Genomic DNA, 23,787 nt, shown 5'->3' on the forward strand with positions numbered 1-23,787 from the left:
CATTTTTTTCCTGAATGAAATTCCTTAATGAAACAAAAAATTGTAACTTGTCGTCAACTATATTTTAGGAGTTACAGACCATCACGTGCTTCATCTCTGAAAAGGTCTTTCCAAAGGGCAGCACTAATTGAGTCCCTTCTAGTCATGCGAAATAAGTATTTCAAAATTTACTTCAATTCTTATGAATGTAACTATCGTTTCTACACAAAAATATCATAAAATAATGTTTGGCAAAGTGAAGACCGTTAAAGTAGTGACATTTGGATTTTGTTATCAATTCTACCATGAGCTGTAAAAAAATACGTATTTGAAATATTCACTGAGAAGTGACAGGCGCACAAAGTAAGGTGCATTCACAGCATAGGTGTAAAAGCAGAAGTCAATCGATTCAACAATTTATGAGATATTTGTGCTATCAGTTTAAAAAACATCGTTGTGAGAAAAATGTTTTTAAAGCGTTCGTTGCAATTGCAACGTCACAGCCGATTTGTTGCACTTTGGCCGTTCGTCCACCGCCGCAACACAACTGAAATTGGACTATGAAATGACGCCAACCCACGCGTCGTGGGAATTCACGCAAAAACTGTACTTCGGAGTACGCGTACTCGGTTAAAGTTCAAAGTGAATTTTCTCGAAAACGAAGCGTGATATTAAAAAATTCTATTATATCTTCGTCTTATGCTGGTCTGTAGAATCACTCTCTAAAAGGTTTACCATCTGTAATGAAACACCCTGCATAGTAAGTGGATTGAGTCATGTTTGCTCAGGCAATGTTGGTGTCGCAAAGTCGCGGTGGATTGCGGTGTTTTTCAAACAATATTACGTTTCTTTTAATATAAAATAATTGCTTTTAATTTGACATATTAAAAACATAATCACGTACTAATGTGATAACAGTAAATAAATCCTTATGCATCAGAATTTTCTATAAGAGTTATTAACGTTATGGTCTGTTACCGTATAAAATTTTATCTTTTGATGTATGCTCATGCAGCTACTACCTCGACATTATTTTATTTTAAAGCAAGGTACAAATTGTTTTTTAGTAATATCAATATATTATATTGTGACATGGTATACGCATTGTACAGAAATGCCATTATTAAATTTTGGAGTCTGCTATGACATTTATAAATACATGCTTCAGATAACAGTTTGACTGTTCTTGAAATGCCAAACTCATAACCGTAGTGTTCTGTTACATGTTCCTGCAATTAAATGTCTAAAGTCTGAAATGATGAAATGCATATTTCACGGTAAATATTGTATATATTGAACTCAACTTTTCGACACATTTCTACATAAGAACTGACGTTATTTATAATAGGCTGTTTCTTAACATTAAATGGAATTCAAATGAAAACGCCAGATTTGCAATAGATTATCGTATCTTGTTCACTCAGAATGTTCAAATCTATCTGTAATTCAGCGTGCGAAAGGAACGTGAAATCAAACGTTGAACGAGTACAAAATGAGAATCGGGGAGAACATAAGTTTATTAAAGCCTGCTAAATCGCTGCATCGACACGTTTCTGCCTTGTCGAAACGGGAGAAAATATTTCACGAGCATTAACGGGACAGCACGACATTTTTCTTACCTCGTTCGCTGCCCGCGTCGAGATTTTCTCTCGTTCTCCGCGTGCATCTTCATTCTTACGTCTCCAACCTCTGGTCCCCCCACGTACCTTCCATTTCTTTTCCTTTGTCAAACACACGCGGTTGTGCTTCATACTTTCAATTTTGTCCTTCAAACGACGCCCGACTCTTCGAATTGAATAGGGAGGAGCTTGGTTTGGCGTGAATAATACGTATTTGAATTGGCTCAGATGGCTTTAACATTTCCATACAAATTATCGAATAAGAAACAGCGAATAGACAAATACTTGCTGGATACTTATCGAGAAGTTTGTCTCGCTGCGACGCGCAATCAATGCATAGCTAAATTTCAAGTAGGGTTTGTCAAGTACGAGACACTTTACGGCGGCAACCAGTGGCAATGTCAACAGGAGACTTTTAACGATGATAGAGCATTCAGACATGGCAACGATACGATGCATTCATTTTTTCTCTCCGGTGTCGTTCTTTCTCGGTTGGAATGTCTTCTGTTTTTACAGTCGTTCTCATTTATGCGGCTTTCTAGCCCGCTCCGTGTTACCCGTTCTTCCCTCTCGCTCCCTCTCCGCGCACTCCTCTTTTTTCGCAGACGAGCACCACCTTTCATGTCTTATTTTTTTCACTTGCTGTTACTCTTTCCATGTGCTTCTCGGTCGGTTCTGTTCAGATGGCCGAGAACCACTCCCGACGTAAGTAATATCTAAATTGCTTCCGTGGTTTTAATCTTTTTTCCTGAGACGGAAAATCGGGACAAATTAGGAGAAAAATGTCGCCGAAGAGTGAGATCGGAGGTATTAGGGTGTAATATATTTTCAAGCAGACTTGGTAAAGATTATCTCCTCTTTTAACTGCTTGTGTTTCGCTCTAACATAACTAGTTTCTCAAGCTTTTCAGTTATCATATAATTCTTAGTTTATGTTCTTTGACTCGAGACAGTTTGTTCGAGACCCTTCTCGACTACCCAATGTTGACTTTACACAGTATTTTAAGTTTCTAAAACAACTTCGCTTTCAATATTAATTATAGAAATTTTTTTTTTTTAATTATTACCGATTTTTTAATTGCTAACGATTTCCCGCAAAAGTGTGATTCTTCTATGTCATTTCATAGACAATGATAGACTCCACGAATCCAAACAATCACTTAAAGTATCATACTACAAAGAGCATACTAACAAATATGTTAACACTAATAAGCGTCAAACTGATTTGAATGGAATCGAAACCGGGTAGCCTCATGCTGTTCTACATACCTTGGAGAGTTTTATGACTGGCACTTTAGACTGTCTATGGTCTTAAAGTGGGGTGTATGAGACTAAACAGTTCGGGCGGCGGACGATGACTGGTGACACATTGGGTCTCCCAGTTATTGGGTGTTGTGGGATTAATGGTCTGTATGAAGGGAGAGAGTTTAGACATGTCAAGTGGCCTAACGCCGTATTGCTAAAGAATAGGGACCCTGTTTTTTAAGGATCTGGGTTAGGCGAAGAAGGGGAGATCGATGAATTGGATTTTACTATTTTTTACAAATCATAATGCCACTTTAAGGAAAACCATGGAATCATTCAAGTGTCCACGTTTTTGGCGAGTTAAAATTACCCTTAAACACTGTGCAAACAGCCGGACAGATCAGATTTTTTCCGTATATCCTAGATAGTCAAACGTGCGATATGGTCCCAAAAGTGAAGGTCACCTGTTTTACGTTATGCTTTCTCTTCAAAACACTTTTTTTTTGTTCTCGCGGCTTTTGAGCGATTGATGCAGGTTTTTTTGTTAGTTTAACGTCATTTTAGTAGAAATGAAACATGTAAAAAAATTAGGAAGAACATTTTTATCCAATCTCTTCGCAATGATTAAAACTGTACTTCAATAACTGGCATTAGCACCACCTAAAGCGCACCACTAGGAGGATGCGCGGTCGGATGCTTTATTGTGTGTGGGTCAGACTGGAGAGATGACACCCTACGATTCGTCAGTCCCGCAGTACAGTATTGTCTCGTTAGCGGCTCGCTGGTCGGGACCGGTGTTGAGCCCGTATCGTGAACGTAGCCCTAATTCCGAGTGTTCGTTTCTCGCTTCTTTCTGGCTGAAGGGGGGAGCGAGATGGAACACTGCGTGCGCGGCGAGCGTGCGCGATGGTTGCAAGCGTTTACCGTGAGCCGGGCCTGCGTCAAGATTTTGGGAAGCGGTTTTCGTGCTCACGGTAAGGACGGAGTGTCAGGCGTCCGAAAGACGGAGCGAGACCAACGCGTCGTCTGTCTCGTACCGTGCTCGCTCTCGTTCCATGTCGCTCTCGCCTTTGCCGGACAAGAGTGAGACAGAAGTGATGGGGATAGCGAAAAGTCCGTATCGTGTACACCAAACCGAGCCCGTAACGAGACAATACTGTATTTTCTGGCTCCAAACTCACTCTCCGATGCGTGTGTGTATGAAGGCGCTAACGCGCGTGGTGTGTGTGTTTGTGAGGGGTCTAATAATGTGTGTTACAACATCTATGTGTTACAGCATCTCCGAATTTTTACTTAGGGAATTGTGCGCCACACTTGACGGAGAGCGTGTGCCAGTTGTCTCAAATTCGCCAGATTCGAGTACTGTCGTCGCAAACGTCGCCCAAGAATGTCCCAAACATGTTCAATGGGATTCAGATCTGGGCTCACTGCTGGATGGTCCAGAACTGAGATCCGATTTACCCACAGAAAACGTTACGTATGACCTGCATAAGCACGAAGCGGATCCCCATACATTGACGCAGAGGGAGTAGGACGGGGCGCACAATTTCGTCCACGTACCGCGCAGCGGAACCCATCACGTAGGAGGACAACTAATAGATGTACGTGAGTACCGTGATACCCCAGCCCAAAGCATAACCGATCTACAATTGAACGCGGTGACGGGCCTTGTATGGTTGGCATCAGGGTGTTCGCCACGACGACGCCAGATTTGAACCTGTCGATCGCTCCCGCGGAGGCAGAATTGGGACTCGTCGGTGAAAAGTACATTTGTCCATGGTTGCTGTCCCCAGTGCACGTAACGGTGAGCGTATGCCAAACGCTGCCGCCGATGTGTGGAAGTCAGCAACGGGATTCAGATTAGACGCCTCGAACGCAAGCCAACGTCCTTCAATCGACGCCTGACGGTACTGCCAGAGATAGGAAGTGGCGGATTCTGTGTGCAGTTCACAAATTGTCCCGCAATAACGCGTGAGGTGACGAATGGTTCCCGAAGAGCAGGTCGGGTAATCATTCTATCGTCTCGGAAACTTGTCGCACATCTGCGTTCTTGTCCCGATGTGCGAGAGTACTGCCCAATCTCTCGAAATCGAACACAAAGACGGTTCAAAACCGACAGATTTGCACCTTAAGAATTGGCAACTTGTCGTTGGCTGTGGCCCCCCTCTAACAGAGTCACAAGTCGAGCGACTTCGTAGTCAGATAGGTGACGTCGGGGCATAATTCGATGCAAAAGAAGGAGTGAGCTAAAACTCGAGTTTGGAGTCGCAGGTTGATGCGTGAGTGACAGGCCGCTGGACGGCGTCTCGTCCTGCTGCGTTGGCGCATGCGCAGTGAGGAGTAGGCCCGACCGCGAAACCGCGTAGTGCGCTTTGGGTGGTGTTAATGCCGGTTGTGGAAGTACAATTTTTTTCATTGTAAAGAGATTGGATAAAAATGTTTTTCAAATTTTTCAAATCTTTTCTTTTTACTAAAATGACGTTGACCTAACAAAAAAGAACATGCAACAATCGTTGAAAAGCCGCGAGAAAAAAAAAGGGTTTTGAAGAGAAAATATATAAATATGCATTTTTTTGGATCATTTTAAAATAAATTTTATACGATGAAAAAAAATCTCGTTAAATCGGCCACCAAAGGCTCTGAAAGGAAAATTTCGTAGCTTTCGAAAACACCCCTAAAACTGTTCTATGATCATGCGTTCGCAAGTTATAGGTGTTCAAAGTGAAAAGGATATATTTTGCTTTAATCGCGGTCAATAAAAATCATATTGCAAAACGAAAAAAAAATTAAAGAGAAATGTTTGCTCTAGAAGAGCCGTCCATTGGATTTGCCTGACAAACTTTTTTGGCCCGTCCATACGTTGAAATTAGGCAAAAAATTTTGAAAATTCGTTTCCTGCGCGTCATTTTGATAAAACAGTATCATAATGGATGAAAATAAATGTTTAGTCCTTGATTCAGAAACAAGAAACTTCAAGCGTTAAAATACTTTTTTAAATAAATAATTTGAAAATGACCAAAATTTTCGGGAAATTATAATGTTCCTTTAATTTTGACTAGCAGTGTATTAGCTATTCTGTAGGGGAAAGGTGGGATAGTTGATCACAGTTTTGCTTTTTTAATAAAATAATAATAATGGTTTGCTTTGTTTGTATTTAATTATTTAAGTTGTAATTCTTAGAGTATTTTCAATATATTTGTATAAATTTAAGAGCAACAGACTAATTTTAATGACTGAATTTAAACATTCCCCGCCCCCACTGAAGGGGAGAATTGATCAGTGAACTTTAAGAGTAAATAACACATTAACTTTCTAAAAAAAAATTTATTATCTTCGTCAATAACATGAAATAAGGGGAATATCATAAAAGGAAAGTAAACTATAACTAATTGAAAGAATTACTGAAAAAATAAAACCGAAGAATTAAACTCTATGTAAAATAACATAAATGCATTCTTAAGACATTTCACTTAGATATCATCTGATTAAGATGATGATGAAGAAAAAATTTTCCTTCTCACTATCTTTACCGTATTTTTCTGTTTCATTAAATCATTGCCGTTTTATCGTTTTTTGGGGAAGGGGGCATTTTCATCTGTTCAAGTATCCCACCTCACACACTGATCAAGTATCCCTCAATGCATTCGATTTGAAAAACATGAAAAATGAAATTTACTTTAAATATTTAGATCAATCAATAAATAGCATTGACCAGAAATTGCTGTTTTTACTTAATATGTTTCAAATCGTTGAAAATGTAACATTCAATCGAAAACGAGGAAGAGAAAGGTGACTGAAATATTTACTTTTTGGCTGCAAATAAGATCGAAGCTTCTAACAACATTATTCTATGCTCCCGAAAGAAAACTGCAAAATGAAGTGTTGCGATAATGTAAACATTACCACGATAACGTGACAGCAAGCACAAATTGCCAATATATTAATTAAAAAACTGATTTGATCAGGTATCCCCGCTGATCAACTATCCCACCTTTCCCCTATATTGAAAAGTCACTCCTTTGAGTACAAGTGTATAGTGTTGCGATAAATAATTAAACGGTTACATTACCAATTATTTCACGGTATTCGCTTTTAACCGAACTCGCAGACTCTACAAGATCAACTGCAGATTTGAAAGGGAGCCTGAGGCCGATCTCAGTAGATACAAGCAACTCTTAACAAATCTGATAGAACATGACTCTACGCGCAACGGAACAGTTCTAAACCGCCAAGGGTTGAAGTTACAGAGTTCCCGTATAGTTCCCGAATGAGTGGGGCATTCACTAAAACAATTTCCATATAAGGAGATCTTTAGGAGTCCTCGTGGCATGCTCCTGTTTCTAGTTGCCATCCAGCTGGTCGAGTCATGCTCCCCACATTATTTGAGATACAACAGAAGCAGTTCTAGAACGTATTCCTCTTCCGGATTCGAGCTAGAAAATGATTTGAGAAAGCAGAAAAATATTCTCCGTATATGTAACAGTTTTAACATTAAGTCCGCCTTATCTTTCTATTTTCCTGATTTAAGACAATTTCCGTAGAATTAATAAATGTAGGATACTGTGTCATATTTAGATACCTTGTCAAGGATGGATTTGGAAATAAGAAACGATACAATAAGTTCATGTAAACACGTACGCGTTGCAATGACTCTTTCAATAAAGTAAGCTAGTAGAAATAATTCCGTTCAATTGTTTAGAAATAATACTGGTTATTTTATGTACAACCTTGTTGACTAGCCTGTGACCAACATCATAATTCATTCTATCAATAATTTCAAATCATTCTTTTAATAGGAGTATTACTTGCCAGAGAATTGTAGTACATTTTGTTTGAAATGATTATTGCAAGTTATTCTAATCGAGAAATGGTTGATTTTTGCTTGTGGGGTCGTTTGAAATCGACTGTATACAGAACGTCAATTGGCAGTACTGAACTACTCTGCCCGCGCTACAGAATTGAACAAGGTCTCTAGCAAATCCGATTAACGTATGGATGTGTCCATGGGATAAGAAGATCAATGGTAAGACGTTTTATGTAGTCATTTTGTTGTGGTCATTTTTAGCAGTTCTTGTGAGAATTAGCAGGTATATGTTTCTGGAACACAAAACACTATTCCTCCTTGCACGTAACTCGGGGTAATATGCCATCGCAGGTAATATGCCACTTCTCAATAATTTTTTAAATAATGCACACATGGCTTTACATTTGCACTAATTCCGTTCAATTTAGTGTAACTGCTAAGACGACTATAGATTTTGGCTTTTACCTTCTTTTATTTGCAGTAAATCTTGGTAAGTTATAAAAGTATCGTCTTGATCTAATTTCACACTGCAACTAGAATGCAGATTATACATTTGTGTGAACAGTTCTACAAAAATTCAATAGATTATGGTAAAGTATATTAACAAACAAATTTTATAACCTCTCACACATCCGTTAAAACTATGTACTTTGTGGAGAGATTTTCAACCTTTCTTTTTGTGGCCGTCTGGAGTAATATGCCACTTGTGACGTATCTTTATAACTCTTTCTATTTAATGCCATCTTTTTTTTTTCGTATTAGAACCATGTCTGAGAAGTATGTATGAACTTCAAACAGTGCTGCTTGGTCAGGCAAAAGTTTAAAGGCAGCCATTCAAACGGTGAAGGAGGCTCGTACTACAATATAGAACAAATTTTGAGCATGTAGATCAGGGGTGTCGAACTAGCGGCTCGCGAGCCGCAGTGGCTCCTTCTCCTCTTCGGCTGCTCCGTAGAACCGTAGGAGAACGGCCCCCTCCACACTTACTTCACTCTGATGAATTTCTCCTCCGGGTGCCGCACTCTCTCCCTGCTGGGTCTTGTGCAACGCCTGGAGAAAAATAAGTGGGGGAACCGGCTGACCGGGGGCCCGACTCGTGCGGCTCTCGGAGTGGGGAAATTCGACACTCCTGATGTAGATATTTCTAATGACCATTCGACTTATGCAGAAAATGTGCAACTAGTGTGCAATATGTGAACTATGTTATTACGATAAAAAAGGACCTAAATGTGACTGGGTAAAAACTACTTGTTGCAAAAAGTGGATCCATGAAGACTGCGTAGAGATTGGAGACTGTTTATTTTGTAAGAAATAACTATTTTTTAAAATATAGTTTACGTTTCATTGAGTTCAAATATTTGTTATTAGTTACTAATATTTTGATACAGTTTAAAATATTGTCGATTCTCAAAAATTTGAGTGATTAGTTCGCACTTCATAGCTTGTGGCGTATTACCTCAGACCTTGTAGCATATTTAACCACCACTTGGGTAATATGCCACTTTCGAGGACTTTTATATTTGTACGTTTCTTATTGAACTATAAAATTTACATATCTCTATTTATTAGTCAATGCACCGAATTAGTTACACTTTCATATGGTTTTATCTCTTTCCCTGTATCTACTTATACTTGCGAGTTATCGCGTTTCAAAGTTAACTGTGGCATATTACCACGAATTACCCCATTATAATTTTACAAAATACTGGTAATAATCATAATCGTTACGATACAGCGTCGCAGAACAGTTTGTCTCGCTTACTTATTCGCTTTAGAGCTTGGACTATTCGAATATTTTACAAGTTTTCCAATGCTACGAATAAACTTCGAATATTTGAGTATTCGAATGTTATTATTCGAATACTATTCGAATACTGATGTATAATTTACTTGAATTATTATTCATACCATACTATTCGAATACTGATGTATTCGAATACTGGTGTATCATTTACTTGTTTTATAATTCATACCATACTATTCGAATCGTAATACTGATGTATTCGAATATTTAAGTATTCGAATAGTAATACTGATGTATTCGAATATTTAAGTATTCGAATAGTAATACTGATGTATTCGAATATTTAAGTATTCGAATAGTAATACTGATGTATTCGAATATTTAAGTATTCGAATAGTAATACTGATGTATTCGAATAGTTAAGTATTCGAATAGTAATACTGATGTATTCGAATATTTAAGTATTCGAATAGTAATGCTGATGTATTCGAATATACAAGCATTCGAATAGTAATACTGATGTATTCGAATACTGATGTATAACTTACTTGATTTATAATTCATACCATACTATTCGAATGCATCAGTATTCGAATACTTAAATATTCGAATATTGGGTTGGCAACTAAGCGATTGCGGATTTTGTCGATAGATGGTGTTAGCACATTCTGTTGTTTCGTCAACGTGTTCAAAGGACCTAATCTATATTATTTTTTTGTTGTTTGAGCTTCCACCTTTAATTAGTAAGAAAATTGTATCGATTAGTTATTTAGTTTCGTTTTTATCCCAATTTAAAATGGAAGAACAAAACGCGCATTTCAGACATATTTTATTGTATTATTTCCGAAAAGGCAGGAACGCATGGCAAGCATACAAGAAGTTACGTGCCACATATGGGAATGCAGCCTTGAAGGAGAGGCAGTGTCAAAATTGGTTTGCTAAATTTCGTTCTGGTGATTTTTCACTCGAAAATGCGCAACGATCTGGCCGTCCAGTTAAAGTTGATGAGAGCCATATCAAGGCCATTATCGATTCAGATCGTCATAGCACAACACGTGAGATTGCAGAGAAGCTCAATGTATCGCATACATGTATTAAAAAAAAAATTATAACAGCTTGACTATGTTAAGAAACTCGATTTATGGGTCCCTCATCAGCTTAAGGAAATTCATTTGACGAAACGCATTAGCATTTGCGATTCGCTTCTGAAACGCAACGAAATTTATCCATTTCTGAAACGACTGATTACTGGCGACGAAAAGTGGATAGTTTATAACAACGTTAATCGAAAAAGATCGTGGGTGAAGCAGGATGAACCAGCCCAGACAACAGCAAAAGCTGAGATTCACCAGAAAAAGATTACGCTGTCAGTTTGGTGGGATTATAAAGAAATTCTGCACTTCGAACTTTTACCAAGATACCAAACGGTTAATTCAAACGTCTACGTTCAACAACTCACCAAACTGAGCGATGCAGTTCAAGAAAAGCGGCCAAAATTGGCAAATCGTGAGGCTGTTGTTTTCCAACATGCTAATGCAACGTCCCACACATCTTTGGTCACTCGCCAAAAATTATTGGAGCTAGGTTGGGATGTGTTGTCACATCCACCACATAGCCCTGACCTTGCGCCTTCAGATTTCCATTTATTTCGTTCCACGCAGAACTCCTTAAATGGTAAAATTTTTAATGACGCTGATGATGTAAAATCTTATTTAATTCAGTTTTCTGCTGGCAAAAATCAGACGTTTTATGAACATGCAATTATGAGACTGCCTGAAAGATGGCAAAAGGTCACCGACAAAAACGGACAATACCTAATTTAATAAAGTTATATTTTCAAGTAAAATTTTTCAATTTTCCTTCTTATTTAAAATTCGCAATCACTTAGTTGCCAACCCAATAGTATTCGAATACTTGGATAATTGAGCAACCGAAGTATTCGAATATTCGAATACCGAAAAATTCGACAAATAGTCCCAGCCCTATTCGCTTATCGGTCGACCAGAGATCTTTTGTTCAATGCTGCATTTATTAAATACCGAAACTGGAAATAAGAAAAAATATAGTACAGAGATTTCAAAATCAATAATTCATTTAATTCAAAGTCTTCCTTTTTTACGATGTTTAATGACACTAGTACGTAACGTTAAATTAAACCATAGTGAGCCTGGCGGCGCTTGTTAGGAGTGCAAAGGATTAAATTACATCATCCATTTTTAACCGCTGCTTCACGTCTGCATATTGCCAGCTCTGTCTTCTTATCTCTCTCAGCGAAAGTTCTTTTTCTCCGTTCTTCATCGCTGCTGCGCTCTTCGCCAAGTAAAAGTAACATCCGATGCAGGGAATATCCAAATTGTCTCTGCGAAATTAAAGTCTCTGACACGGTATCGTGGAACAAATCTTCGAGGAAATGAAACGAGCTGCTACATTAGATGGTATCTGAAGCCCGGGGTGTCATCTTTTATTGCAAAGGCGAAAGGAAGACGACTGGTGTGCATTTTAGCAATTCACATTCCGGTACAAAGACCTAGAGAGACGTGACGTTTATAACCAAAAAGCTGAGCTTTGTAATAACGCAAATTATTAACATCAGATATATTTAAGCAATTAGTGCATTCTGTTGTGAAATCGAATGTAGCGTAGAGGATGTCCAGCGTATTTGGAACACTGGAATTTGGAAACCTAGCAGAAAGCACATACCCAAAAACAGAAATTCAATTTCTAGAATATTACGTTAATTAATTTTCAACGAGAAAGTAATTGATGGCATTTGCTACCTATCTCCGCTTTCCTACTACTACTTGTTACACCTGTCCTTTTAGTGTTACACCGAGCTGCACGGAGCACACGAGAGGAGGATTAATTCTTCCGCGTGAGTTTGTTCCACGGGCACTTTCAGCAAGAAACAACATGGGGCCGTGGATGGGAATGATTGAAAGCAGAAAATTGCGAACTGTCGAGAATGATTGATTATTTTCCTTCGGTTATCCACTGGTAACGCGAAAAGGAGAAGGGAGAGAAGAAGTAGGAAAGTACATTATTATTCAACCAGTTCGACGTTACGTCAAAGAAAATGTCTCCTGGATAAGTATGTCTCAAATAATAACGGTAACTTTTTCCCGCGGGACAGGGGCGCGAACGTTTCGTAATACCTGCTGTCATGAACTGAATTTAATTGCAATATCATTATAAAAATCAGCGACGCGTAACGCTTGTCCCATTTCTCCCCAACACGAAAAAGCTTGTATAATGCCTACACCGCGCTGAGCCGAGTTAATGTAAGGAAGAGAAATTGTGTATCGTAATGAAAACCATTTCTTTGCGATCGATGTTACCATTAAAGTAATCAGGTCTTTAGTTGGAACGCAGATGCTATGGATACTCGCGTGCCCTTTGGGAATAAATATCAACCAGCATTTTAATTAATTCTTTCCGATCGAAATGTCGACTTCATTTTCGGAAGATTCGTCACGAGCATCAGTGTCATGATGATAATTAAAATATCATTACATAAAATTTTATTTTTTACGCAAGAGTGTTACGCACAGTGAATTAACATTCCTTACGCAAAGTTCCGTGGGTCCCATTTTATCATACCGTGAAACATGTGCCTCCAAAACAAAGATAAGTAAATATCGCATATGCGTATAACAATTTGCAGTAATGTCCTGAATTACGTAATATGAAACGTTCACTGCATATTTGAACACATTATATATTTTGTCAAAAATTCCGGAATTATATTCTCTAAAAATTGAAAGAAGATTATCAGTTCTAACTTCGGAAGGCACTATTCTTTTATAACTGTTTTTTTTTTTACATTTTGTCTCTATGAAATTAATAACAATATTTGATTCGGTTATTTCAGAAACGATATAATTGTGTCGGTGATTATGAAAGTAATGTAAGTCAAAACTCCCCAAAATTGAGATTGCACTAATTTTATGTTATATTGATCCCCCCACCCCCACCCCTCATAAATATGACTCATGTATGAAAGAAGCTAATTCTCTGTAATTCTCGAAAAAATTTAAAAAGTTCAATTGCAAAGATTGTGAAATCAACTTTGCTAATTCCAATTGTATACAAATCAATTCAGTGCTCAGATTTTCAGCTTCGGTTTTAAGTAATTAGCGGGCCGCATGAAGATCATTTTACGATCGAAGATGATAAAAACTTGGTAGAGACTAATTTAAACGAATCAAAGTCAATAGTGGATTAAGAGAAATGCAGAGTTTTTTCTTATACAACGGCCCGCTAAATACTTAAAACCGAAGCTGAAAATCTGAGCACTGAATTGATTTGTATACAATTGGAATTAGCAAAGTTGATTTCACAATCTTTGCATCTAAACATTTTTATTTTTTTTTTCGAGGATTAAAGGGAATTAGCTTCTTTCATACATGAGTCATGTTTATGGGGGGTGGGGGGGATTTCATCACTTTTTTCTTACATACAGATAAATCTAACGTAGAAGTACAAATAATACTCTTTTTGTCCTCTACTTTTTCATGTATTTGAAGGGGGTACGGCAGAGGAGTGACATTATGAGATTTCTGGAAAAAGGTTTTCGTCTGTTGATTCTGCTTTCGAAAGGCGACATCTACTGGCGTCAAGTGGAGAAGTAAACCGAGAATGGCGACATCTACTGGCGTCAAGTACTAGCGGTACGTGACGTCTGACTGTCTCTTAAGGGGGGAGCCTGGTGTAACTAAATGAAAATCGAGGCATTTTTCGGGAATTTTTTTTAAAGAAAGTATTTGATAGATCTTTCTGAAACTTTCAGAATATTGTATTATCAGGTTAAGGTATATCAAAAAAAAAATTATTAAAAAAGAGCGGCAAATAACAAAGTTATGCCCAGTCCGTTGGCGACGCAATTATTGCACTGCGGGCAACGTAGCGTCTTTTGGTTTCATCTGAAACCAAAAATCGAACAATTTTCTTTTAGTTTATGAGTGTACGCACAGAATGAAGCAATTTGAAACTTAAAAGATGCAAAATGAACAAATGGCGGCCTCTTGAATAAAAAGTTCACTGTTTCCAACGAAATTTTGCCTTAAATGTCTAAAAAAAAGTTATTTATTTAAACAATATCATTATACTAATAACTTAGTACTATGAAGAAAATGTTCACAAATATCCGTGCACAAGGGTAAGTCGATTGGTCGAATATTTTTTGAGTTACATTGCCCGCAAAGTATAAAACTGTCGTTTCGAGAAAAACGCATTTAAAGTTTTGTGGTAGCCTGGCGCTCCGTAGCAAAACCGGCTATATCCGCTTTAATTTTTCGAATTTCGTTTTGCGGCTTTGGGAACATATTGTCGTGATGTTTAACTATTGATTTATGCAAAAAAAAAATCGATATCTTCGATCCGCTACACCAGGCTCCCCCCTTAAAAGACGGGTAGGTTTCCCCGGTTTGCGAACGTTTATAATTCGTGACCGTTATGGCCTACCCAATAGCAAAATTCCTTACGGTGATCCCATCGAGTCAAGACGTGGTCTTTCGGAACCCACTATGCTTCCCGCCCACCCTGTGGCCTGCACGGTGGTTTCCTAGGGAGGAACGATGCTCACTCCATCTTGCTTGGTTTAAACGCTGCTATAGAGGAGACTCTGAGGCGCAGCGCGTCAGTTGGACCTTTGAAAAACCGACACTATTTGTCTCTTAAAAGAGTATCATTTTGATAACTATTAATTCAGAATAATTCTTTTATCTTTTAGAAAAACAGCTTGAAACATTAAGTAAAACTACAAATGGGTTAAAAAAAAAATATATTCGCTGGATCATGTTAAAACACCGGAACTATGTCTAAGATAAGGCCAAAATAGCTGCGGGGTCGTACCCATTTCGCTAGCATTCGTGTATTGGCAAAGGAATCTACCACCGCGGAACGGTGGCGCTAGTGTGCATAACAAATATGGACGACGCAAGTATACTTTTACTATATGTTTATATGGATCCAGTAGTATAAAAGTATATTTCAAAGTTTTCTTACAGTAAAAAATGTTGACAATGCGTTTGGACGCAATCTTGAAATGTGTACAAGAAGGGCAGAATATCGTAAATTCAGGAATGATAATTGTATGCGGTATAAGCGATGAAACAGAAGAGATGAGGAATATATCTGCGCTATGTTTGCAAACGAGTGCGTTAATTGCTAACCCACACACGATTACGGGGAAGTTCAAAATTAAACGCTCAAATATTAATTTGCCTGAAGAGGTTTATATAGAGAAAATGGTATGTTCCAGCAAGGCTGGCAGTGGCCATGCATGCAAACATTTTTTATGACTGTTCATATTACTTTTTGTTAACTGCCTTTGAGCAAGTCTTTCTTCTCTTTTTAAATTGAATGCTTCTCTCTGTTCAGTAAGAGTTACAGATACTGGAACTGCATTTTTTCTTAAAATTCGTTTGCTAGCATCTACATCAGGAAAATAGTAATCATTTTCACGAAAATGTCTTGAGCAAATTATTACATCTCTCGTATCATTGGGTATATTCAATCTTCTTAACCATTCTGCTTGTTTATCAATCGTTTCTAAATTTCCAAATAAATTTTTTCTTGCAATTTTACTTGCTCCACTTTTTGGCACATTACGAAAACTTAAATTGAGATTACTCTTCATTGTAGAGTTACAATTTGCTGCACAACACTTGTTTTGCATTCAGTTCGTCGAAACTGTGAAAATTCCATTTTTTTCCGGGTTTTGAAATCTTTGCCAATATGTAGTAGCAATAAATGGTATACTTGCGTCGGCCTTTATTATTAGTTTGCGAACCGACCGCTAGTGTCGCATACTAATGTTCTACTCCCAATAGAGACATGGTCGCTCAGTGTGCCTGTGGGTAGAGGGGGAAGGGGAATTAGCTTCCAGACCGGACCGCGTCTGTTGATTTGTATTTTAATATTATGAAATAATTGTTGCAAAATAGCCATCAAGTAAGTAAGCAATGACATGATAGTGTCATTTTCATAACGAGCCGCGACAGTTTCACGTTCATTTCGATAGTGGCGTAAGTCATTTGTTCCCTGCAAGTAATTTATGAGAAAGGAAATAATTACATAGTTTTATATTAGGTATGTATTAATTCGATGTGGGGCAAGAAAAGAAGAAAAGACAAAAAGAATGAAAACGCAAAATATGCTTAATTATGTTGAATATATAAGAAAAATTCGGTGAAATAGTGATAAAGACTACAAAAAGGTACATTACCAAAAATGGTAATGTTGTTAGTAGCAAAGCATTAGAAAATAAAAATTACTTTTGTTCGAAAAAAATGTTTTGAATTTATTAAGTTGCGAAGATCGAGAAACTACTTTTGAGCACTTTCGGAATTTGAGAGACATTCAAGGGTTTAACAAATACATTTCCGTACAAGTTACTCATAAAATTTTACGATGATAGATAATTTTGACTTTCGATCAGCATATATGCTAAGAAATGTTTTGTTCAATAATAGACAAATATTTTTTAACACGTCCTAACGCAACAGTTTAAATATATTGAAACAATAATAAACTTTTAAAAAAAAAGTAAAAAACCGACTCCAAAGGTGCGCTAAAAAGAATAAAATAATTTTTTTTAAGTCAGTGCCAAAATAGAAACAAAATTAAATTTTTTTCCAAACCTTTACAATTATAGTCCATTAGCACACTAACGCCCGGGAATTAGAGCGCCCAAAAATTTAGTGGGACGTCACGCGTCCAGCCGATTTAATTTTGTTTCTATTTTGGCGCCGATTTACAAAAAATTATTTTATTCTTTTTAGCGCACCTTTGAAGACGGTTTTTTGATTTTTTTTTAGAAAGTTTATTATTTTATAATTTTTAGTGACCTTTGTTTGAAGTTGGTTAAAGAAACATTTACCGTGGTACCAATTGGGGAACATACTATTCGGTACACGCGTGACAAAGTTAGACGCGAACATACATTACAACTGGAATTCTAGATAATTTTAGAGTATCTAGATAATACTAAAAAAAATTAGCATGGTACCACCGGCTTTTCATACTCTTTCAAATAAAAAAAAAATCATCGAAATCGGCGCACCTATGCGGAACTTATGCATGAACATACAAACATAATGAAATATACGTGACGAATTGAGTAACCTCCTCCTTTTGAAGTCGGTGAAAAAATACATGGCTTACACCACTTTCATAATCACCGGCAGAATTATGTACTTATGTGACATTTTCCAGCTTTTAAGAAAAACGATAAAAACTGTTTTATTCTAATAATTCCTGTTTTCAAATTCAATAAAAAATATATACACGTTTTTTTAATGAAAGTTTCTACATTGTTCTAGCAATGTAGGTAACCAAATTTCGATTAAAGACCTAACAAAGAAAATTTGAACAAATGTTTACACATGTTGTTTCTGCAGTAAACCACATTTTCCAAGATTTTTGGGGTTTCTTATGCAAAACTTCCAGCTTAAAGATGAAACTACAAATTTTATTTGTTTGAACATAGGGTAAAGGTACCAGTAGTTGACCATGTATCAGTAGTTGACAACTTTTCAGAAAAACGTGAAAAATAAGGTTTTTAGAAGTGGCGAACTGTGGGTATTAGGACCCGCGGTGCGCTGTTGAAAAGAGGTATTAGCACTTCTAAAAACCTTATTTTTCACTTTTTTCTGAAAAGTTGTCTACTACTGATACATGGTCAACTGCTGGTACCTTTACCCTACATGTCATTAAAACGATAAAAAAAAATACGTGGGAAAATGTTCTGCGCATGACCGATGTTCCTGAATCATCTTCCCCTTTTGTACTGCAAAAACAACGCATGTGCTTTCACATATAATATATATTTAGGTATATTGTTCCTGGAATAAACTCAATCTTCACGGTTATTTGTAACAGTGAGGTATAAAGACATGTGTATAACTCAAACCCGCCAAAAATGTCACATGTGTCGTTTCTTAAATAACCGAACCGTTTCATAACAAATAAATTGAAACTTTATTGTAATAATATTAGTTTACAACATAATAAATAATAACGATTCAATAAATTATTTGAGATCAAATATATTAATATACGAAAAAAGTGTTGGGTATATCAGCTTAAAAATGTAGCACGTTATCGAGCATATGCTACCAGAGACTCATTTTTCACGAGGGTTGGAAAAAAAACAGCAATGTCGTTCTTAATCATCGAAACGATCCCTTGGTATACACCGTCACAGCTTTTCCACTTTGTCCTCCTAAGTCTCTTTTTTTCTATTTTCTGGAATGTAGACGAGGAACAAGCAGAGGACACGAATATGATGCCTGGGAACTATATAACACGTAAGGGGAAAAAGAAGACGGGGATAATGGGGGAGAAAAGTTTAGGTCGGTGGGGCAGAAGGAAATCCCCTTTCGCTTTCGGGAATTCCTTGTTTCTGACCTCCATCGATTTTTTCCCCTCGTGGGCTGCAGGCTGCCAGCCGTAGCTACACATTTTCCGCTTGAAATGAAATCGACTCTCAAAGTGGAATATGAATATGTGTTTGTGCAGAATGATCGGCGATGCGCCTGTGTGCCTATATGAATGTATGTATGTATGCATACTAGGATGGTCCTTATTTTTCAACTTCCAATTTTTTTTGTCTTACCCCCCTAAATTGCCACACTTGGTGAGGAAATGATATCTGCAAAAAATCAAAGTAATTGGACAACGGGAACCCGTACCCGAGTTGAGTTAATGTTTTGAAATTTTAATGATTTCTCGTCAATTTCGAGTATAAATATGTTCGGCTATTTTTGAAGTATGAATGAATATTTTTCATTAAACGTACAATTTCTTAGGGGACATTACATGCGAACTCGGACAGATTTCGGAGTAAGTTTTCGTAGATTGCTGAAATTTGAATGTGTTGTAGTATTTAGTGATATTTAAACGTAACTCAAAGGATTTTTCGAAATTTTGAAAAATGTCGATTTTACAGCTGTTTGAAGTTAAGTGCTAACTTTTTTTCAATACATTATAGCTATGGAAGTAGTAAACGGACGGAGATGTGCTTTACGGTGCTTATAGAGAAGACATTGAAGTTTTGAGAAAAAATTATTTCAGTTTTAAAAGAAAAAATTAAACATTTTTGTGCAACTATTTTAAACAAATGCAGTTTTTTAACAACGGGCGCGATTTTAAAAATCTGAAAAAACAGAATATAGTTCTATCCTTCCCCTTCATGGTCTAATTGTAAAAAATATGGGCATTTTGAAATTGGCCTTTTAAAATTGCCGAAAGTTGACGCTGCGTCACCCAGCACCGCGGTACTCGCAGCGGCCAAGCGGCTATACCTGATATTCTTATACAGGATTCTCGAAATTGGTAAGTATCTGAAAAAAAAACTGAAGGAGGAAAACTCTTACTGTTTTTTATATCCAACATAATACGGTATCTCAATTTTTGGTGTTCGTAATATTTTCCTTAAAACGAGGGTGACTTTTAGTTTTTTAAATGGAATGCTATATATTTGATTACCCAATATGAAAGCGACTGTCAAGACAAATTCAACCATATGGTATACTATGACCTTCAAGGCCACACAAGGTTAGGAATGATAGAAAGAGACTCAATCCACTAGATAGATAGTTCAATATATTTACTTCATTCCTAACCTTGTGTGGCTTTGAAGGTCATAGTGTACCATATGGTTGAATTTGTCTTGACAGTCGCTTTCATATTGGGTAATCAAATATATAGCATTCCATTTAAAACACTAAAAGTCACCCTCGTTTCAAGGAAAATATTGCGAACACCAAAAATTGAGATACCATGTTACGTTGGATATAAAAAAGAGTAAGAGTTTTCCTTCTTCAGTTTTTTTTCAAATACTTACCATTTTCGAGAATCCTGTATAAGAATATCAGGTATAGCCGCTTGGCCGCTGCGAGTACCGCGGTGCTGGGCGACGCAGCGTCAACTTCGACAATTTTTACAGGGCCAATTTTAAAATGTCCATATTTTTGAGTTACGTTTAAATATCACTAAAGACTACAACATATTCAAATTTCAGCAATCTACGAAAAATTACTCCGAAATCTGTCCGAGTTCGCATGGAATGTCCCTTAGGTGTATAAGGTTATCATTTGTGTGTGACTTCGAACAATATACTCCAAATCTTTGAATTGTAGGGTATAACGCCGCGTCTGTGCCATTGTAAGCGTCTACGCAAGTACAGATTGTAATATTTTCTATGTACAAACATTTGATTATTTGTTATTTGCTAATAACACTAGTTTACAGTTATTTGGTGACGAAGACTCTACTATGAAATTCTTATGTAAGGTGGTTACCCAAACTCAAAAATCGACATGAGACGAAATGCTAAGGATGCGTTTGTATGGATGCGTTTGTAAGGATGTATCGAATTTGTAGGGAGGATCACGTGTCGACAGCGGACTACTCCTTTTCTTCCTGTGTCTCTCCGCGAGGCGTATTGACGGTGGATTGTAGAAGCGTAGATGTCTGGATGCCAGTTATTGAACTCAGGAGACGATAGAAACATTTTATTACAAAACACGCATGTACTATAATTAAAGTAAATCGTATTCCTCTCGGGCAGGAGTACTGATAATGATCGAACTTGCGCCCTACTTCGCGCAGACCGATTACACGGAGGGTAGTCGGGTCACACATTGCACAAATGATACAGGGTGAATCTGGAGCTACGCCCGTCAAAGGGTGCAGTCTGGTACCCCGTGGCGAGGACAACCCCCCGCAGTGCCCCACCGAATTTTATGGCTTTTTCCGGAAAAAGGTATGAATCCTGGGCCGAACGTAGCGAATTGAGGTCGAGTCCCCGCAGTCGAGGGTGCAATATCCATTACAGCGTATTAAGAAATTCTTTTCTCCATCATATCGAAAGGGAAGTGCCGCCAATGGATTCCTTATGTTTTTCTGATGAAAATCATACCAAACATCATGCAAATCGGACTACTTTGACACAAGCTATTTCTATTCCTTATGTAAAAGTAGTCCGATTTGTATGACACTTGGTATGACTTTCATCGGAAAACCCCAAGAAATCTATTGGCGACACTTCCATATCCATATGATAAAGAATAAGGAATTATTTCATAATTATTACAAAACGTCGTCCCTTTCAACCTTTCCGTGATTTCAGGACAACCAAATTTTAGTTTCACTGAACGGATAGGGGTTTTACACTGACATCTGCTGATAGCCCTGACACGGACAAGTGTGCGCTGCTCCATTGCAAAGTATGCAAACGATATTTTTTAACACTGATCCTCACGGCCCGGAACTGACGGGTACGGAGAGACCGTTGAATTTCACGGAACTGACAAGTGTGCGCTGCTCCATTCCAAAACAAGCAACCGATACCTTTTACGACCACGGAACTGACATGGAACATATGTGTGCGCAGACCTTAAAGAGGCGACCATGACAGACCAGCGTGTCCGTCGTCGAGCTCGTGCGAGCGCGCATGTTTAGTGACACACGGTGACACACGCCGCCACAGCTAAAGATTGGAAGGGGAAACTGGCGCGTGAGGGGCCCCTACACTGGAGAGCCCTGAACTATACTAACTAAAGAGAGCGAGAGCGAGATGGAATGAAAGCGAGTCTAAACACTCTAACTCTAAACGCTCATGGCCGGCGCGCACGCAAAGGACGGAGTATCAGGTGTATGAAAAACGGAGCGAGACAAAGTATGTATCAACGCGTCATCTGTCTTGTACCGTTCCTCGCTTGCTTTCAGTCCCTCTGACACACTCTCGTTCCATCTCGCTCTCGCTTTCGCAGAACAAGAGCGAGTCAGATGTGGTGGGGATAGCACCAAGCTCCTGACGTGTAGGCCAAACCGAGTTCTTAGCGTAGAAATAAATACATCAGAATAGGTGTGCTTTAGCTCCGAAAAAATTCAGGAGCTTTATTGGTCAGAACATTGATTCTTTCTCGATAGCTTCAACTCGTATTGGTCTACGCACAGCTTCGTAGCGCACACAACTATTACGCTAAGAATAAACAACAGCCACACGGCTACGTTCAGGCGGAGCCGAGCAGCGTTCCCGTTACCCGACCATAACCTGTGAGGGCCACGCAACTCTAACTGCCAATCCACGATCGTCAGGTGGTGGTGGCTGATTTCTCCTCCAGCGCGGCTCGTGAAACCGAACTCACCGACCAATATATATGAAATGGACTTTACTACATTGGTTTACTTGCGTTGTTGGTTGAAAAAAATTCCCAAGAACGCCCTTACTTTTCAGACCGTTACAGTGTTTTGCCCACTTAATTGTTGTGTACTTCGTGATGTGTCGATGCTAGGTTGAACATGAGGAGCACCAAAACGAAAACGGTAGAATGAGTTTATTTGTGTATGCTTGCTTGATTGATGTACTGCGTCCGAAGAATTTGGTGAGACTGACGTCTTCGTCGGTCAACCCAAGAAAGTTCTTCTAAACCAGGCATGGGATTTAAGTGAACGCAGTGGCCGATTTTCGAAGGCAACGCCTCCTTTCTCCCGCCACGCGTCTTGGCCCCCGCGGTGGCCTAGGTTCGTGGAGGGCCTCAGGCCCGTAGTATATGAACCGCGCGTGGTGCATTGGGGCGACACCGTATTAATAGGTTTCCGCATCACCCATGGGGGTACTATCATCGATGCGTTTTTTTTTTGTCAGTGTAGGCCTATTCCACTGTGTCCCGCGATAAATAATGGATTGGAAAAACGCGTTATACTATCAAAATTTTAAATATGTTTGGGAAAACTAGATTTTCGCGCACGTTTAGACGTGCTGGGCAAATCTAAAATATTAATGGGAAGGCTGAACGACGTTGTAAGTATCAACGTTGAAAGCGAGCAATCGTTTAGCCGTGTGCGCTGTTCTGTCTTAATGCTACGCATTTTCGAGAACGAACATTCGCACAAATACGTTGATCCGAACATGGAGAAAATTCGGAGCGCGAAATTCCTAAGTTTGAGTTTGGGGTATGTCGATTCTTCCAGTGTTTTGAAGAATTCGGCTCCTTTTTCTTCCCTCGTTTTCAAAAAATGTCGTGCTGAAGATCGCACAGTTCTTCTTGATGATAGTACCCCCATGGGTGATGTGGAAACCTATTGATACGGTGTCGCCTCAATGCACCACGCGCGGTTCATATAGTACGGGCCTGAGGCGCTCCACGAACCTAGGCCGCTGTGAGGGCCAAGACGCGCGGCGGGAGAAAGGAGGCGTTGCCTTTGAAAATCGGCCGCTGCGTTCACTTAAATCCCATGCCTGTTCTAAACTTATGCAGAGAAAGGTCAAGTATTTTCAAACTGCAATAAACGGGAAAGAAAGCAATTCCAAACCCACTGTCACATCTGGAGTTATAAAGTTATGCTCGCGGCGCAGCTCGTTCTGGTTAGCCGCGCCGTACTTCATAG

The 23,787-nt window shown here is 38.4% G+C and overlaps 3 protein-coding genes across 6 annotated transcripts in view; 1 reads left to right on the forward strand and 2 right to left on the reverse strand.

Annotated features, from left to right (window-relative positions):
• LOC143378514 (acyl-CoA Delta-9 desaturase-like) overlaps window positions 1-20,048 on the reverse strand; it is a 271,792-nt gene extending 251,744 nt beyond the window's left edge. Inside the window, exon 1 of one of the 2 annotated variants that reach the window (XM_076830337.1) lies at window positions 20,045-20,048. The gene's annotated coding sequence lies outside the window, so the exon portion shown is untranslated. Of the gene's footprint in view, window positions 1-4,511; window positions 4,516-20,044 lie in introns of those variants that run through there. The other variant, XM_076830338.1, reaches the window with a different exon arrangement.
• Window positions 1-23,787, forward strand: part of LOC143378523 (uncharacterized) — a 497,243-nt gene that overhangs the window by 427,003 nt on the left and 46,453 nt on the right. The gene's annotated exons all lie outside the window — the stretch shown is intronic.
• Window positions 1-23,787, reverse strand: part of LOC143378509 (lachesin) — a 351,722-nt gene that overhangs the window by 122,008 nt on the left and 205,927 nt on the right. The gene's annotated exons all lie outside the window — the stretch shown is intronic.

The sequence above is a fragment of the Andrena cerasifolii genome, chromosome 2 (genome assembly GCF_050908995.1).
Source record: "Andrena cerasifolii isolate SP2316 chromosome 2, iyAndCera1_principal, whole genome shotgun sequence".
NCBI classification, from domain to species: domain Eukaryota; kingdom Metazoa; phylum Arthropoda; class Insecta; order Hymenoptera; family Andrenidae; genus Andrena; species Andrena cerasifolii.